Source organism: Hoplias malabaricus, chromosome 10 (genome assembly GCF_029633855.1).
Source record: "Hoplias malabaricus isolate fHopMal1 chromosome 10, fHopMal1.hap1, whole genome shotgun sequence".
NCBI lineage: Eukaryota > Metazoa > Chordata > Actinopteri > Characiformes > Erythrinidae > Hoplias > Hoplias malabaricus.
This window is the reverse complement of record NC_089809.1, coordinates 42,490,679-42,509,936: the sequence shown is the minus strand read 5'-3', so window position 1 is coordinate 42,509,936 and position 19,258 is coordinate 42,490,679. Positions and strand designations below refer to the sequence as shown.

The 19,258-nt window shown below is 41.1% G+C and overlaps 1 pseudogene; it reads right to left on the bottom strand.

The window, feature by feature from the left end:
- Window positions 1-69: 69 nt before the first annotated feature.
- LOC136708068 (zinc finger protein 585A pseudogene) lies at window positions 70-17,922 on the bottom strand (annotated as a pseudogene).
- Window positions 17,923-19,258: the final 1,336 nt, after the last annotated feature.

Here is a 19,258-nt window from a genome sequence, read left to right as displayed (position 1 = left end):
CAACAATGGAGGACTTTTTTGAGCTTGCTGATTTGCTCTTTTTATTGAAGGGCAGGACCTTCCCTATAAACACATGTTGAGTATTACCAGTTTTCATTCAATTTCAAAATCATCGACGTTTATCCTCTTTATAATGTTTTTCACTCACAATGTACTCAATGCACAACATTCCCTTTCTCCATTTCTTTCACTTCTTCATGTCTTTATTAAAATGATTATGGTTTCAGCTACTATTTTATCTGTATTTCCCAATCCCAAAATCATTTCTATACAGCAGCAGCAGCAGCATCACAACACCTGTGATTCTCGTATCATTCTCCATATCTAAATGAAGAGGTAGAATTTGTCATTTGAGAAATGTCATTGAGAAAATGTTCATAGGCTGCTCCTTCTGAGGAAACAACACATGGTACAAAATGTGTTCGCTTGGAAGTCCACAGTCAATTAGGTATTTTTGAAGTGAAACAATGTTCCTGTAACTGTACAATGTGCTCTCACTCCCGGCCCTTACAGTGTTGGTAGAATTCTATTAAAAATTCTTAAATTACATTCTCAAATATCATTGGCCCATTCTTTGTAATGGAACATAATTGCTTGAAGCATTGCAACACTGGTGCAACAGATGGTGTCTCTGTTACACTGCTCCAGGGTCCAGGGGTTGTGGGTTTGAACCCTACCTCTAACTAACTAAGTAAGTACTGTCTGTGAAGAGATTGGTGTGTTCTCCCTGTGTCTGTGTGGATTTCCTCAGAGGCATATTTTACATAAAAAGTTAAAATACTGCAGTTACTGAAATACATTAGCTCATGTTCCACACAGAAAGAATTTCTTAAGGACTTATTCGTACAAAGCTGGTTGTTAAAACCACAAACTCGTTTATCCATGTCATGAAATATATGCTAATCCGCTTGTTAAGTGACACCACAAGTGATGTTTCGCCGTTTCCGGGTCCAATCGCGCCTTCTGCCCCTTGCCTAAATTAAACGGAAGAAGCAAACGTGTCTTTGGCTGCACAATTTATACATTTACAGCTCATTAATGTGTGCGAGCTGCCGTGTGGACTGATTGTGCTGCTCTGTCTCTTTCTGAAGCCACAGAAAGAGCTGTGTCTCACTCAGTTCTGTCTCTGGGAGCAGAGACGCCGTAGAGAGAGAGCTGTGTCTCCCTCGGTTCTGTCTCTGGGAGCAGAGGGGCCATAGAGAGAGAGAGCCGTGTCTCCCTCGGGTCTGTCTCTGGGAGCAGAGACGTCGTAGAGAGAGAGCCGTGTCTCCCTCGGGTCTGTCTCTGGGAGCGGAGACGTCGTAGAGAGAGAGCCGTGTCTCTCTCGGTTCTGTCTCTGGCAGCAGAGACACCGTAGAGAGAGAGCCGTGTCCCCCTCGGTTCTGTCTCTGGGAGCAGTAACGCCGTAGAGAGAGTCGTGTCCCCCTCGGTTCTGTCTCTGGGAGCAGAGACGCCGTAAAGAGAGAGCCGTGTCCCCCTCGGTTCTGTCTCTGGGAGCAGAGACGCCGTAGAGAGAGAGCCGTGTCCCCCTCGGTTCTGTCTCTGGGAGCAGAGATGCTGTAGAGAGAGAGCCGTGTCCCCATCGGTTCTGTCTCTGGGAGCAGAGGTGACGTAGAGAGAGAGCTGTGTCTCCCTCGGTTCTGTGTCTGGGAGCAGAGATGCCATAGAGAGCCATGTCTCCCTCTGTCACAGAACCTATAAGTGAAAAATGTGATGAAACTGATGGTTAGAAGTTCCAAGTGTCATACGTTTAATCACCGAGAGTTCTTACTGCCAATTTACTTCAGCCCCCAACACCAAGTTCCTGCATTTAAAGGGTGTGATTCTCTTTTCTACAAGTGGGTGTCGCAAGGAATTGTATGTGTCCCGCAGACCACCAGAGGAAACTTCTCAGCCCACTCGTGTTACACGGCCACATGGCGTCATGCGATTAGTAATGCCTGTGTGGTATCATCAATATGTGTCGCTTGTTCTTGCTCTTTCTCTCACTTGTGAAATATTTGCCTGAATGAAATCCATTTCTGGCTGCTTTTTTTCTCAATTTTTTTTCTGCAATTTGTTGTTGCATTTGAAATACGTGACAAATGTACATATTTAAAAAAAAAATAACGGGGTTGTCCTGGCTGTCTGGATGCAAATGGGGATGTGTAGTCACCCCTAGCCTTGCGCCAAACGTGATTCTGTGTAGATTCCAAACCCACCACAAAACTGAACCTGTTAAACAACTACAGAAGATGAATGAATGCTTAAAATATATACGCTGACCAGACATAACATTAACGCCAAACATGTGTCCATCAGCGTCCATTGTCCATTTTATCAGCTCCAGATTCCTCTTAAACGTTTAATGACATCATCAAATCAAATTTATTTATATAGCGCTTTTCACAACTGATGTTGTCACAAAGCAGCTTCACAGAATTCCAGTAAGACAAGATTTGACATGAAATGTAAAGACAAATGTAAAACCCTCAAGTGAGCAAGCCAGGGGCGACAGTGGCAAGGAAAAACTCCCCCAGCTGAGGAAGAAACCTTGGGAGGAACCAAGGCTCACAAGGGGTGACCCATCCTCCTCTGGTCAATCTACTGGTGATGATAGTTGTAGTCCATGAGAACTTCAGTGTAGGGACAGCTTCAAGGCACTTGGTGGTTGCTGGAGCGTGGGCAGCTGGTCTGAAGCGTGGAGGAGGATCTCGACAGTCATCCATCAGTGTCCAGACAGACAGGTGGGCAGTCGTTTACTCGGAAAGATGTAAAGGGATGGAATTAGTTTTGAACTGTTTTGTGTTTGTAAAGTAGAAAATATGAAAATTTCATATTTCATGAGCGGTAGATGATGTTCTTGAATTGTGGCAAACCCCTCCACATCTTTACTTCTTAAAGACTCATATTTTAAACTCGCTGCACTTTTTAAACCCAATCATGTCACTGACCTATAGCCAATTATTTAATTATAGATCATAGATCTACAGACACGCTCAAACACCATTTCCAGAAAAGCTGTTTTATGAAACACACATTTTGAAACATTCCACAGAGCGACTTACAAAATTGCTTAGTACAGTGGAACCTCTACCTACGAACTTGATCCGTTCTGTGACCCGGTTCGTAAGTGGAAAGTTAGTTTCTGGAGTCAATTTTCCCCATTTAAAATAATGGCTAAGCAATTAATGCGTTCCAGCCCCCGCCCCGAAAGTCACCCTTTTTGCACTGATATGTGTTTACAACACTCTCAAATTAGTAAAAAAATACATGTAGCGTTACTAAAAATAAAAGAGAAATACAATGGAAACAGTAATAAAAAAGAAATAATAAAGTTTTAAGAGGTTACACATCGCTACCTTGAAGACGTGATGACTGGCTGGAGCAGTAACACAGACACTGGCTGTATGACGGGAGGTGGGGGGTGGGTGGAATAACAGAGTAGGCGGTGAATACGGGGAGACGAAGCGTAGATACAGCTTAACTTAGCACAAATTTTGATATCTGCTATTTACGCTAATGTTAAATTGCTAAAGCTACAATTTGCTAATCTTAAAAGCTCACTCAAGTCTGGGCACTGGGAGACTCGCCTATTGGGGTCAGTGGCCCTTTCCAGCCGCCGGCTCGGGTTCGTTTCTAGAGTCGTGGTTTGTTGGTGGAGGCAAAAAATATTCAAATGCCCGGTTTGTATCTTGGAAAGTTCGTTAGTAGAGGTTCCACTGTATTTTATATACATTGATCAGCCCTAACAATAAAATCACCTGTGTGTTTCAGCTTTGTTTGTCCATTTTATAAGCTCCATGAATCACACAGGTGCTCCTTATAGTTCTACAATTATCATCCAGTTTATTGGGATGTGTGTGAAGAAAAAACAGTGTAAGAAATTTGGATTCTGCGTGTTGGGTAGTTACACATTACCTCCACAGAGGCCCCCAAATCCCTAAGCGCTGCATAATATAGCTTTAAATACAATTTTGTATAAACACGTCTTTTTCAGCTTCAAATGTCTGAAGGAAATCCCTCACTCCTCTGTTCAGTAAAACTCTTCACACATTCCGAGCCCTGATCCAGTTTCTCTCCTGTGTGAATCTGTTGGTGTGTTTTGAAAGAAGACATTTGAATAAAACTCTCCCCACACTCAGAACAGGAATACTCCTCCTTTCCTGTGTGAAGGCACTGGTGTGTTCTGAGAGAAGACAGATGACTAAAACTCCTCCCACAGAATGAGCAGTGATATGGTTTCTCACCAGTGTGAACACGCTGATGTATCCTGAGAGAATTCTGTCTTCTAAAGCTCCTTCCACACTTTGAGCACTGATATGGTTTCTCTCCGGTGTGAATGCTCTGGTGTCTTTTCAGAGAATTCTGGTACGTAAAACTCTTCCCACACACCGAACAGGAATACGGTTTCTCTCCAGTGTGAATGCGGTGATGTCTTCGGAGATCCCCCAGCCTAACAAAATACTTTCCACACTCTGAACAGTAATATGGTTTTTCTCCCGTGTGAATGCGTTGGTGTATTTGAAGGTCACTGGCTTGACAAAAACTCTTCCCACACTCTGAACAGTAAAATGGTTTTTCTCCTGTGTGAATGTGTTCATGTTTTTTGAGATTTTTCAGTCTTGTAAAGTTCAACCCACACTCTGAACAGTAATAGGGTTTCTCTCCTGTGTGAATGCGCTGGTGTAATTGTAGAGAACGTGGTTCGTAAAATTTCTTGCCACACACTGAGCAGGAAAACGGTTTCACTCCAGTGTGAATTTGCCAGTGTTTTTGAAAATTACCCAATATATTAAAACTCTTTCCACACTCCGAGCACCAATATGGTTTCTCTCCTGTGTGAATGCGATGGTGTATTCGGAGACTGCCCTGTATAGAAAAACTCTTTCCACACTCTGAACAGGAATATGGTTTTTCTCCAGTGTGAATGCGATGGTGTATTCGGAGAGAACTCTGACGAACAAAACTCTTCCCGCACTCTGAACAGGAAAATGGTTTCAGTCCGGTGTGAATCAGCTTGTGTGATTTAAGATTACCCAGGTGTTTAAAATTCTTCCCACACTCTGGACAATGATACAGTCTCTCTCCTGTGTGAACGAGCTGATGTAAATTGAGAGAAATCTGCCAAGCAAAACCCTTCCCACACTCTGAACAGGAATACGGTTTCTCTCCAGTGTGAATACGCTGGTGTGTTTGGAGAGAACTCTGACGATTGAAACTCTTACCACAGTTTGAACAGGAATACGGTTTCTCTCCAGTGTGAATACTCTTGTGGGACTTGAGATTGCCCATGTGTTTAAAACTCTTCCCACACGCCAAGCACTGATACGGTCTCTCTCCCATGTGAACACGCTTGTGTAAATTGAGAGCAGGCCGCAGAGCAAAACTTTTCCCACATTCTGAACAGGAAAAAGGTTTCTCTCCTGTGTGAATGCGCCGGTGTCCTTTGAGATTAAACAATTTATCAAAAGTCTTCCCACAAACGGTGCAGTAATAACTTTTCCTTTTCTTTGTGCTTGTCTTTGTTACTCTGCCAGATGTAATAAAGTGGGGAGCAGTTGAGGATGTTTCCTGAGAACTGGAGCATCCACACACCGCATCCTCACATTTAATCTCTTCTGGAGTCAACATTGTGATATATTCCTCTTGGTGATGTTTCCTAATCGCTTTTTGGAAGTAACATAGCACTTTCTTGGACACTAGAAGCAGGAGAAATCTTGTAAAAGTGAGGTTATTGTTTTCTGGAAAAGATAAAAAAGAATAGGAGGATAAATGCCAAGTGAGTTTGCATCTTATAAGCCCATACACACTCACGTTAGGGCTGGACGATACTGTCAAAATGTACATCACAATATATTTCTTAATTTCAGTCGATACGATATAATTCCGATATCAATATGAACTACATAATATCCACTGAAAAACCTACAAGAACTAACAAGTAACATGCCATAACCATCAAACATAAACCTTTAGGCTTTGTCAATATTAATATTTTTAAACTAACTTTAAAATAGATGGCAATGAACTGAGCAGTGCCCTGTAAATACTGTCAGTCAGTGACTGATGCTGTAAATATTATATATTAAAATATTGAAAATGTGTTTAGAAATTATATCATTGTTATTGAAACATTTTATATTGCGATATATACTGATATCGTATCATTGTCCAGCCGTAACTCACATACAGAAATTTCAGTCAGTAGTAAAAATAGTAAATACATTCTCGTAATCCTCTGGACAGGGATAAGTACCTCTGCTGGATTTTACTTATAGTAAAACGGTGCTGATCGGTGAGAACTGGGGCCTTGTTCAGTCCAAAAATGATCCGTTTTGTGGGGGAGCTGTGCTAGCGACCAGAGAAATATTCTACCACATCACTGCTACATCTGCCTTTTTCTTTTAACAAGTGATGCCAACCACACTGACAAACAAGATTTGGTGAAATGTAATGCCTCAAAAGTCATATCTACACTGCCCTCATTAAATAGCAAATTGGAAGAAACTCAGTAGGCTTTTTATTTTTTAATATAAACACTCTATTTAGACATAACTCGCTGCTATCATCAATCAAATTAATAGAAAACCATGCTTAAATGTTTTGGATAAAGCCAATTCATCTCAATTCATCGTGTGCAAAATGTGGAGTGCATCACTGTCTGGTGGGTGGTTATAAGTAAACAACCATATTTATTAAACCTCCATCCATGTTTATTTCTTACTTGTAACTAAATCAGATATTTCTACATTCTCCAACTCGGCTACAAAATAATACCACCCACCTGAAATCACAGCTAAGACCTAGACCCTTCAGACTTTACACGTACACGTTATAGCAGTAAAATAAGAAATAAAAAAGACCAGCCCAAAACATTAGTACTGTTACTGCATCACACCCAGTGGCTGTTCCTCCTTCTCCAACTCCACAGTGATGTGGTTTCTCACCTCCTGCTTCTCCCTCACACCAATCTGCTACGACTTTACAAAAACACTAATGACTTTCATGAACAACAGTGTGTAATCTGATGAAGGCTGCTGTGAATGTAACACACTGAGCTCAATGTGGACAAAGTTCCCATATTTCCCCCATTTTACATCTTTTCAGAGAGAGAACATATCTGCCCACGTTTCTGAGACAGTGAGATACATACAGAGTCTAAACCATGTGTAAAATACTTTACAAAAGACATTTAGCCTCAATAAAACGCAGCGCAGAAAAATCTTACTTGGATCATTACCTTCAGCAAAACACCTGATTTATCTCGGTCTCCTTCAGACAGTTTCTCTGATAACACCCGCACCTGCACTGCGATTGGCTGCGACCGCATAGCAACTGCTCTCTGATTGGCCAGAGGCGGCTCTGGTTTAGAACAGGGCGGGAAACGCACGTTAGACTGCACTGCTGCTCACACACACTATGTTTTTAAAGACACAGGCACCCTACAAATCACTTTTCTTAACTGAATATAAGTATTTTGTTGTCATATCTGCTAAATTATCACATTAATGTCATCATCCTTTAGTGATATTCACAAATTTGTTTTTCTTTTACATTCATCAAGCAGAGTAATGCACCCCAATAAGTCTTTGGGTGGTCTCTTGTAAGGACTGGGATCCATTTTGTTGGGATACAGGGACAAACTATGAAAATGCACTTAAAATGTGCACTTTTGAGCCTTGCTCTCTGCATGTCTTGCCTGTTTGACATAAATTCAGATCGAGAGCATGCTGGCATCCCTCTGTAAAATGAAAAAAAAAAAAAGGAATCAAAGTAAGATCAAGACAGTTCAATTGTATAGCAGGTTCTGTCAATTGTAGTAAAACAAATTGTAAACACAGTTAAAATGCTAGTACTTTCTTGTATTTTGGGGAGGGAGATAAAGAAGTAGCATGATATTCCTGACAAACTGGCTAGAAATTTAGTCATTCATTCATTCATTATCTGTAACCCTTATCCAGTTCAGGGAGGCAGTTGGGTCTGGAGCCTACCAAGAAACACTGGGCACAAGGCGGGAGCACACACTAGAGGGGGCGCCAGTCCTTCAAAGGGCAACAAACACTCACATCTATGGACAATTTTGAATAGCCAATCCACCAACGTGTGTTACCTGGAGTGTGGGAGGAAACCGGAGCACCCGGAGGAAACCCACGCAGACACAGAGAGAACACACCACACTCCTCACAGACAGTCACTTGGAGGAAACCCACACAGACACAGAGAGAACACACCACACTCCTCACAGACAGTCACCTGGAGGAAACCCACACAGACACAGAGAGAACACACCACACTCCTCACAGACAGTCACCCGGAGGAAACCCACGCAGACACAGAGAGAACACACCACACTCCTCACAGACAGTCACCCGGAGGAAACCCACGCAGACACAGAGAGAACACACCACACTCCTCACAGACAGCCACCCGGAGGAAACCCACGCAGACACAGAGAGAACACACCACACTCCTCAAAGACAGCCACTTTTTTTTTAAATTACTTCTCTGCATTTGACCCATCCGTGGCAGTGAACACACAAGCACACACTAGTGACCAATTCTTCACAAACACTAGGGGCAGTGAACACACACACAGCCGGAGCCAGGGAGCAGTGTGGGGCTTAGGTGGCTTGCTCAAGGGCAATTTAGATGTGAATTATATTTTTCTTGCCGGCCAAATTTGGTAAAAAGGTTAACTAGTGTAACATGCACTAAATTCCAGTGTGTATTCAAGTGCAATAATCTTAACAGTACTAATATTTATTTATTCACCTGGGGAAGTATAAAAATGTGATTAGTTGGATCACTTAGTGTACTTAAACACTACTGGTCACAATTGTTTACTGGCTAATATCTGATCCTAAACTATGGTCATGTTTGAAATGGGTTAATTCAGTTACACACAGAAAAGCAGACAAAATGAGCTTCATCAGAACTGATCTATTACTGTCATTAGAGAGTGCTGCACTGAGCCATTAATAATGCTTATTATAATAAAGTAAAATAATGTTTATTTTACAGTGATCCAGTCACTAGATCAATGTACTAGACTGGTTTGGTGCACTTATTAGGGTCCTTTTACTGTTGTTTTTACCAAACAAAGCAAGAACTGGTCAATTTGATATTGATGGAGTCAAAACAGCAGCAGACATTCCTCTGCTTGTAGGGGCTGGTCAGGGTGCTGGTCCAGTTCCGTCCACAAGGGGACGGCAGCAAACCAGCAAATAGCCCTGACACCTTGCACCTGTGGAGCTACCTATAAAGGCTCCAGGAACACAACAGAATTTGAGGGTTCTTTTGTGTGCTTTTGGCATGAGTTAGCTATCAGCTGGAATTGGTACATATCTGCTCACCCTTTCTCTGTTTCTTCTTTAGAAGGTTGAGAGGTCTCAAACTTTTGTTTGGTCTCAGAAAGGCTACACCTGCTGTTTTTGTGTTCTTTTCTGTATGGAGTTATTCACCAAACATCAGTGTTTGGCATCCTTTGTTTACTTTTCCCACCCAAACTTTTCCCCTAATGCAGGTAGGTTTGGGAATATTTTCTTTTCCCTTTCCCACCACTTTTGTCACCACCCCACCTCTTCTCAGGCTTTTAACAGGTTGGTGTTGGTACAGTGTTTAATGTGATGATCTAGGTTCTGTTTTCATTGGGCGGTGAGATCACACCACTCCCTGATAGTGGTTTAGTATTGGTTCCCCTCAGTGGTATTTCTCACAACAGCTGGTAGCACACTTGGTTGGGTCCTGGTCTATCACCCTGACAGACCTGGGTTTGAATCCCACCAGAAGCTACCCGTTACACTGCTGCACAAACCTAAGAACCGCCGCTACTGTTTTCAGCACACTGTTCACTTGCTGCACATTTACTGGTTTGTTTAGATGTGCTGGTTCATAGGGTGGTCATATTTAAAATGAAACAGGGACCCAAATCATATCAAAGCTTATGTGTCACATACGCAGTGCATCAAGCATTTAAAGCTTTTGACTGCTCAGTCTGGGTCCACTTATTTGGTGAGCACCGATGTTCAAAAGGCAGTGTTCAATCTCACCACAAGTCTCTGTAGCCCCAAAAGATACAGAAGTCAGCTTTAACAACAAAAAGAACCCTGTTTCTTGGTTGGTTAAAAACACAGTAAGAAGTGTTTAACAAAGTACATTACAACACTTTTGTGCCACCAAGCTTTTTGTGAAGAGAACTCCACTCTCCATAAACCTTAAAAACATATCTGGATGTTCTTATTTGAACTTCTAAATGGACTTCCACGAGCCACACGAAAACCTGGAGTAGAGGTGGTGAAATGAGACAGGACCATACTGACGTTTTTGTTGTTTATTATATACCCACCTGTGCAGATGTGGGCTGTGTGAACACCAGGCAAAGTTCCTAGATGTGTTTATGAGGTTTATGGGCTTTCCTGGATCAGTGTGTGATGCCAGGGTCCTTCACAACACCACTCTTTACCAGAAGACCTCATTCCCACCCAGAGGCTACACAATCATTGGTGATGGAGAGTATCCCTGCATCTCACAGTCCATCGCCCTCATCACACCTTATAAGAAGCCTGTTCGAGTAAAGGAGCGGGTAGCTTTCAACAGGCATCACACAAGAACACGTTCTGTAATTGAATGTGCTTTTGGGATGCTGAAGACCAGGTGATGGTCCAACTTCCTTCATGCCTTAAAATTAACCCAAGGTTTGTTCCAGAGGTGACTGCTGCCTGTGTCACGCTGCACAATATCTGTGTGGAAGCAGGAGATATCGTTCAGCCCGAGGTTGAAGAAGATGGGGAGGAGTACATCATAGAAGCAGTCAGTGGTCACCAGTTAGGGGTGAAGTTTTATGCTGCCATCACTGGTATGTAGCAGTGGTCCACAAACTGAAAAGCAGATGTGTATTTGCACGTTTATCACCCAAGTGAAATATTTTAAATTTTACTCTAAGTATCTGATAATATTCTGAGATTTTTTAAAGAATATAACACTGGCTTTTATGTAGACATTGTTACTGGTTTTATGATATTTTAATATTCATTGTTTAGTTGTGTATTTTAAGACAGTTTTGTTATCACCTAATTATAAATATCAAGAAATACTTTAAGAGATCCAAAGAGAAAATTATAACAATGTAAGTTCAGCTTTCTAGTTCATTTGGCTTATAAACCTTTAAAGACGGCCATTTGTCTGACCGCTCCTGTATCATCTCTTCTCTCTGTATCTTTTTAGAAGCTCCAGGAGGGTTCCCTGCCTTTTCGTTCCTGTTTCCTCAGACAACGGAGAAGCTCCAGCTGGTTCCTCTTTATTTGAGGACTCAAGGTGTTCCTGTTTTTTCAAGAAGCTTTTAAAGCTTGCATGTAGATGCAGTACTGAACTTATTTAAGAGTGAATTTATCTAAGTCATTTTGGTCTAAGGCTGAGTGGGCAGTCTTCTAAAAACTTGTACATTTTATTTTGCGTCCAACCCCTAGTGGACATAGTGGACAAGGCTATTAACGAAGTTAGTGAAAATAAGGTGCCATTACTATGAGCCTCATCCGTAAGCCAAGTAAGTGGCTGCAGTGGTTTCACCGTTTCACCATGTGGTTTCACCAATCCTGGACAGAATGAGTACTTTCTACTCCTTTATCATCAGGTTGTAATACTTTTCACAGGCTTGTTGAGGCGTCACCTTCTCCTGGAGCCACAATTCTAAAGGAATAGTGCTATTAGCAAGTAAGCGAAAAATAAAATAATTAAAATGAAAAATAAAAAAATATTGGCCTTTAAATATCTCACAGAACAGAAAATTGAACACAAAATAACAGTTTGACTTGATTTCCAAATAATAAGCTTTTTGATTTAAGACAAACATTATCCACTATCTAACTTTTGTTTATAAAAAAGACAATTGAAACAGCGAAGCAAATAATTAATTGCTAGCCATTAAATTAAAGTTATACTAAGAATAAATATGTCTCTTCCTGCCAGTCTCTTATTCCAAAATCCATTTTTACCATAAATGCAGCAGTTGGATGGCGTCAAGCCCCAAATCTTACAGCTGCACCATGAAACGTCAGCCTCATTTTCTAATTAGTGAGCAAACAGACTGATTGTCTTACTGCCTATCTAATAAAGCAGATATTTTCTCTGTAGTAAGCAACCTGTCGAGCTGATCACAGTCATACACAGATGGAGCATTTTTCTGTTTTTATTTCCTCGTGATTTTCTTTTGTTTTTAAAATAAGGTGCGCTAACGGAAACTGAACCAGCTCCAAGTTGATTAAAAATATCTAGGCACTCCACTGCGGTCTAGTAAACGCTGCCATTGTTGCTAGGTTAAGGATATATGAGGCGGAGTGATGCCTAAAGGACTTCGGTCAGAGTGCCATTATCGTGCAGTCACATTGCGGGGTTGGAACTAACTGTGGTATAAATAATAATCAGAAACTCCAGAAACAGCAGAGCAGTGGGTATCAGTGATAATAAGCCTGTGTAGAATAATGTTTACATAAATACAGGAACCATTAGAAATTACTGTGGCCCTGACAGAATTATCCTTCAATGTAGAATGATCGGTTTCACCTTCAATGCTGCACTAGGTAGAATGGGAAATACTTGCATACTGAAGGGATGTGGTCTGAGGAATATGAAATAATGATAAAATAATGTTGGTTGCCACCTGTAATAAATGTACTCCTGCGCAGGTAACTGGGTTTAGCTCTGAGCTCTGCACCTGATCTCTACTGCGCAGACACTGGTATCACGTTTGACACATTCGACACAGACAATTTTGGCTTCATTTCTATAGAACAGACGGAAATGGAAGAACACTGTCCATGTTTCTACAGCCATTGTGGACACAAAAGAAAACATGTTGAAGGAAATAAACAGGGCTGACCTTTATTTTTTTTTTTTAAAAACTGTGACCATATGTCCGTTCAGTGTGTTCATTTATTTTAAGTTTGATCTAACAGCAAAAGCACAAATTATTTCCGATGTTGTTACTGAACAACTTGATTGTAGTTTGAAAATCTATAAAATATTTAGAATTTCACACCTCCCAAACACTCAAACATTAAAGGATATTTAATTTCCACCATTTTGAAACATTCCAGAGGCAATGTACACAGATCAAAGAGTAAAATTACTTTTTACTTCACTGACTGTCCATTTTATCAGCTTCACTTTATTCTACAATTACAGACTATAGTCCGTATAATTAATGTGCATTTGCTTGTCATTGTACAACATACAACCAATTGTGTCTTCTGCTTTTAACCCATCTATGGCAGGTCAGTTGAGGCTATTCTCATCTCTGGTACCACGCTGGTGGAACGAGCTTCCAAGCACCATCAGAGCAACAGAAACCCTCTCTGCATTCAAGAAATCATTGAAAACCCAGCTCTTCCGAGATCTTTTGCACTGAAAGTCTTTCTTTAATGCACTTATTACTTCTTGGCATATTGCACTTAATGTAAGGTATTTTGTATAATTTGTGCTGTAGTTCGAATGTTAGATCCTCTTTTGTAAGTCGCTTTGGATAAAAGCGTCTGCCAAATGCATAAAGGTAAATGTAAAAATGGCAGTGAACACACACACACACTAGTGTGTTAGGGGCTATGAATACACACCCAGAGTGGCAGGCAGTCATCCCTGGTGCCCGGGGAGCATTTGGGGGTTCAGTGCCTTGCTCAAGAGCACTTCAGCCATGGACGTTCCCCCCGGTCCTGGGGATCAAACTGGCGACCTTCCGGTACTACTCTAACAATTAGGCCAAGGCTTCCCCTTTCTATTCACCTTGTTTCTCATTGACACACAACCATTAGAGTCTTCCACATCTATTAGATTCATGAGATTTGTATGAAAAAACAAACTAGGAAACAAATTTTCTTTCCACATGTTAAATATAAATACACATCTTCAGCAGAATGGAGGTCTCCAAATGCTACATGATTCTGAAATTGCTCCCTATACACTATTCCCTAAATTCCTCACTACACAGTGCACTATTATAGGGAACTTCATTCAGGAAGGTGTTGAACGATTTCAAACACTACCTTTTCCCCAAAAAATGCAGTGCATTGAGTTTCCGCTGTTCACTTATGTACATGGGTTGTACACTACTTTTTGCAGTGCATTGTGGGATGGTTTGAGTGCACTGGAAATTGACACTACTATACAATGGATGAACCCCAAAACAATGCGCTATAGCAATTAAGGTAGTTTCCGACAGAGCAAAAATAAATAGCATTTAGCAGCATAGGTTATATTTATTCACTAATTCTTCCTTAACTCAGACAATTAAAACTGTTCAGTGGTGTACAGTTTATTTTCTAAAAACTCTAAGCGTAGCTCTGCAAACAACTGAAAACATGAAGCTCCACGAAGTGTTAATCCATTTGAAATTTTATTTTATGACAAGAGCAAAAAGAAAATGGCTTTGTCAAAAACCAACAGATTTTGTAACATATTTAGAGTCTAATACCTACAACTCATAACAAAAAAAGTTGGGACAGGGGCAAAGTTTACAGAATATACAAAGTTTTACCATTTTGAACGTTACAGATGTATATACACTTATCAGCCATAACTTCATTCGTACACTCGCTGTCTATTTCATCAGCTTAACTGACCAAGTAGGTGCACAGTTACGAACCGCAGACCATTTGTCTTTCAGCACATTTAGCCCACTTTCTCCCTCTTCTTTATTCATTCATCATCAATCGTCAGATTCTTGGGATGAGGATGAGTACGAAGAAAAACCATGAAACCAAATATTCTTTCCATGTGTTGAGTACAATTACACATCTTCAGAATGGATGTCTCCAAATGCTACACAGTGCAGCTAAAATGTATCACCTTTAACAATGTACCACAATACAATAATTAACAGAGGTATATTAATATCACTGTAATCAATAAACATCGGTGCCTAGCCAGCAGCGAGGCTTCATCAGCAAGTTTTACGTCTTTCAAAAACAATCTACTCGTCTTCAAATCCATCTTCAAATAGTTTCTTTTCTGTGTGAAGATGCTGGTGTTTTTCAAAGTCCTTCAGTCTCGTAAAATTCATCCCACACTCTGAGCAGTAATATGGTTTCTCTCCTGTGTGTGTGCGCTGATGTGATTTGAGACGACGCAGTTCATAAAAACCCTTTCCACACTCCGAACAGGAATATGGTTTCTCTCCAGTGTGAATTAGCTGGTGTCTTTGGAAATTTCCCTGCTGATTGAACCTCTTTCCACACTCTGAGCACTTGTACGGTTTCTCTCCTGTGTGAAGGCGCTGGTGTATTTGGAGACTACCCTGTAAAGTAAACCTCTTCCCACACTCTGGACAGGAATACGGTTTCTCGCCACTGTGAATGCGCCGGTGTGTCTGGAGAGAACGCTGATGATTAAAGCTCTTTCCACACTCTGAACAAGAATACGGTTTCTCTCCTGTGTGAATGCGCTTGTGTGATTTGAGATTACTCAGTTGCTTAAAACTCTTCCCACACATTGAGCACTGAAAGGGTCTCTCTCCTGTGTGAATGAGCTCATGTGTTTTGAGATTACGCAGGTGTTTAAAACTCTTCCCACACTCTGAACACTGATACGGTCTGTCTCCTGTGTGAACACGCTGGTGTTTTTGGAGGTAACACAATTCATAAAAACTCTTCCCACACTCTGAACAGGAATATGGTTTCTCCCCAGTGTGGATTAACTGATGTTTATGGAAGTTACCCAGCTGATTAAACCTCTTTCCACAGTCTGAGCACTGATACGGTTTCTCTCCTGTGTGAAGGCGCTGGTGTATTTGGAGACTACCCTGCAGAGTAAAACTCTTTCCACACTCTGAACAGGAATACGGCCTCTCTCCAGTGTGAATGCGCTGGTGAGTTCGGAGAGATCGCTGATGATTAAAGCTCTTCCCACAATCTGAACAGGAATAGGGTTTCTCTCCTGTGTGAATGAGCTGGTGTTGTTTAAGATTAAAGGATGTACTTAAACTCTTTCCACAGTGTGAGCAGTCATAGCTTTTCCCTTTATCTGTGCTTTTCTGTGTTTGTTTGCCAGATGTATTTACGTGGGGAGTAGCTGAAGATGTTTCTGGAGGACTGGAGCAGCCACACTCGGTGTCCTCAGATTTAATCTCTTCTGGTTTCAACATTGTGATATATCCCTCGCTGGAGCTGTGCAAGTAATGTTTAACTGTATTGGACCCTAGGCGCAGGAGGTTAATCTATTCTGTAAGAGACAAAGGACAAGGAATTTTAAACTCAAGCATCAATACAGTTTATGACCAAATATTTGGAGAAAGTTATAATGCAACAATTAAGCCCATGCACACAAGTTACATACAGGACAAAATTCAGGCACAGAGACAGCAGTGAAAATAATAAACCTCTCATTGTACTCCGAAAAAGAAAAAAGTTAGTCTGCTGATAATGTCAGGTATAAGCTAATAAAACAATTGATTGCTCAAAATTAACAGCATTGACTGATGCAAATAATTGTTTTGTCCTGGAGCCAGCTTAAAACCGGAGTACTGGAGTGATGTGTTTAGTTGTGGTTAAATTCTGACAGAAGGAATCTGAAGAAGCCACAACTGTCAAATGCATTTTGTGGAGACGCCAATAAGTAGACCACAACAGTAAGTCCCGCCTGCTGGAGGTAAACGGTTGGATCAAATTTCCTATCTTGAATAAGGTGGTTGTTGGATGTGAGACCTGAATCGATTCAGAATGAGTTGTTTTTGTTTTTTTACTTTTACCTTCGATCAACTAAGGTCAGATAAGCACTGACCTCAAGTTTTTTGTTCTTGGAGGTGGTTACAAACACTTTTTGTCCTTGTTTACCTGAAGGAAATTATATTTTTTGAGAAAGATACCTAGTAATTTGGGCTTCGCACACTTTTCCTCTGGAACAGCTAACGTTTTAGACATTCTTGACAGGCAGCAGTATGTCACAATCACTGCTAAGACTGGACAGAAATAATATAATACAGAGCTAAAATATATACAAGTTTAACTGGGTTCACCACATCCCTGCTATTTTGACCATTTTCCTGAGGAGTGCTGTAGACTTCACTGACAATGTATGAGAATTATAAGACAGTGAAGGAAACTGACCAAAATGTAGGAACACCAGCAATCAGCTTTTTATACAAATCTTTGAACAACACAACTTGTTGGTTTCCTCCCTTAATAGACATCATTTCAAATGCTTTAGACATAGCTATTTTCAATAGAATCCTTCTGTGCAGAGTGAGCTCTGGGGTTGCATCAATCAAAATATAAAATATGCACCATCATATTTATTTACTACACTTTAATTTAAGTATGTGACCAACTCTAAAGAACATCCTTGAATCACAGCTATATATTAACAAAGGTTCCTCACATTTGGCAGACGCTACAACAGTGAAATGAAAGACCACCAAGTTATTGAACAGTTTCTTGTCAGGGGCCTTTACTACTGTTTCTGCCTCAAACCGAGTAGACTTTCCATCTACTCCGCCAACTGCTTAAGCTTTTGGGCAGTGATGTAACCCTACATCTTCTCCCTCACACCAAGGCTGCTAGAACATTGCACAGATACCTCACTACGTGATTTCATGAGGTGAACACACTGAGCTCAGCGTGGACAACGCTCCCACATTCCCCCCATTTTCCATCTTGCTTTTTTAGAGAGAGATCTGACCCCGTTTATGTGAATGAGTTACAGGCAGGAAAACTATGCACAGATGTCTACCTTCAGTAAAACACAGAGTGAACTATGTGGAAGATATTATACAGATATGTATTTTTTTTTAGTAAATCGCGGTGTAAAATATGCGGAAAAGTCTTAGATTTACCTTCAGTAAAACATCTCCCGATTTATCTCCAACACTCTCCCTCAGACTCTGTCCCTCTCTGATAACACCCGCCCCCTGCGCTACGATTGGCTATAACGTCATAGCAACAGCTCTCTAATTGGCCAGATACGGTTAAAACGAGTAGCTATTTCTCATAGCAGCGTTCCCACTGGAGCGCAGGCGGGCAGCAAGGTAGAGTGCGCTGCTGCTCACACACTATATTTTAAAGGAACAGGCGCGCCATTTTAAACGGTGTTCAGTAGCGTACGCTGAATTCACTAACACTAGACCGACACAGACAAAATAAAATAGCATTCGGCGGGGTACTCTACACTTATTCCTTACTTCTGCACTATCACAGAAAATATAAACAGCATTCTACGCTAAATGTATTCATTAATGCTAGTCTGTCCCTTTCCCACAGATTTAAAAGATCATTCTGTAATATATTTACTGTTCTCAGTCATATGTCTAGGGTGTGTCATCAGTGATTATGGAAACAGGCTAAACTGAAGCTGAGATCAGTGCTGAGGTCATCTGCTCTCAATATGCTCTTAATTCACTTAATACATTATCTTTGAGAAGTGCACATTCTATGGGGTGACCAGACGTCCTAGACATAAAAAAATGTTCGGGTGGAATTTCACAAACATCCGGGATTTTGTTTTTCTGGAGCTTACATAGAATTTCGAGAAGCGCTTAGTTCACAAACTAGTCCCGCCCTCCCCTACTCCGTTTGGTTCGCTTGAGTGAGAAGGGGGCGTGGTGAAGAAGCCTAAAATCTTCGGATTGGACAGTCTGACTCTAGAGCTACCGCTATTGGTCGATAACCTTCTCTGTAAACATTTAATTGGTCAGTCTGCACGTCAGTAGTCGTTGTTTACATCTGGCAAAGCTCATGTACCTACCCTCATCTCGAGCAGCTGTGCCAAAATATAAATGTAAGTTCTCAGAGTAACTAAAAAAGAATTTCCCATGTGTAACAAAGATGTAAAGGACCTAAAAGCACACATGGGTTCAGCTAAGCATACAACGGAAGCGAGGAGCGAGAGCGTATCCTCTTTTTCACCATCTCAGATCTGGTCACCCTACCATTCTGGAGCGTACCTCTATCAAAAAACTCTTTTTAAAACCAGAGTTAACTCACCATTTTGCTTCTCTTCAGGCTGTTTGCACTCAAAAAATTGGTCTAAAGTTGCCAATTAACATTACAAATCAGTGTCAGTAAATAGGTAAAAAAACACTGTGTCTTGGTTCGGTATGCTAGGCTTTCGCTGTCTGCTCACGGCAAAGAAAAGGCATCTGGAGTATGTTACATGAAGAAGAGAACTCCAAACCTTGAAAACCATCAACCAAGATAAGGGTATTGCTCTATTCCTGCTCCCTAGCTCTCTCCAAATTCAGAAGAATTAAGTGCTACAAAACTAAACTCGAGATACAATGAGTTTTTGTGGTAAGTCA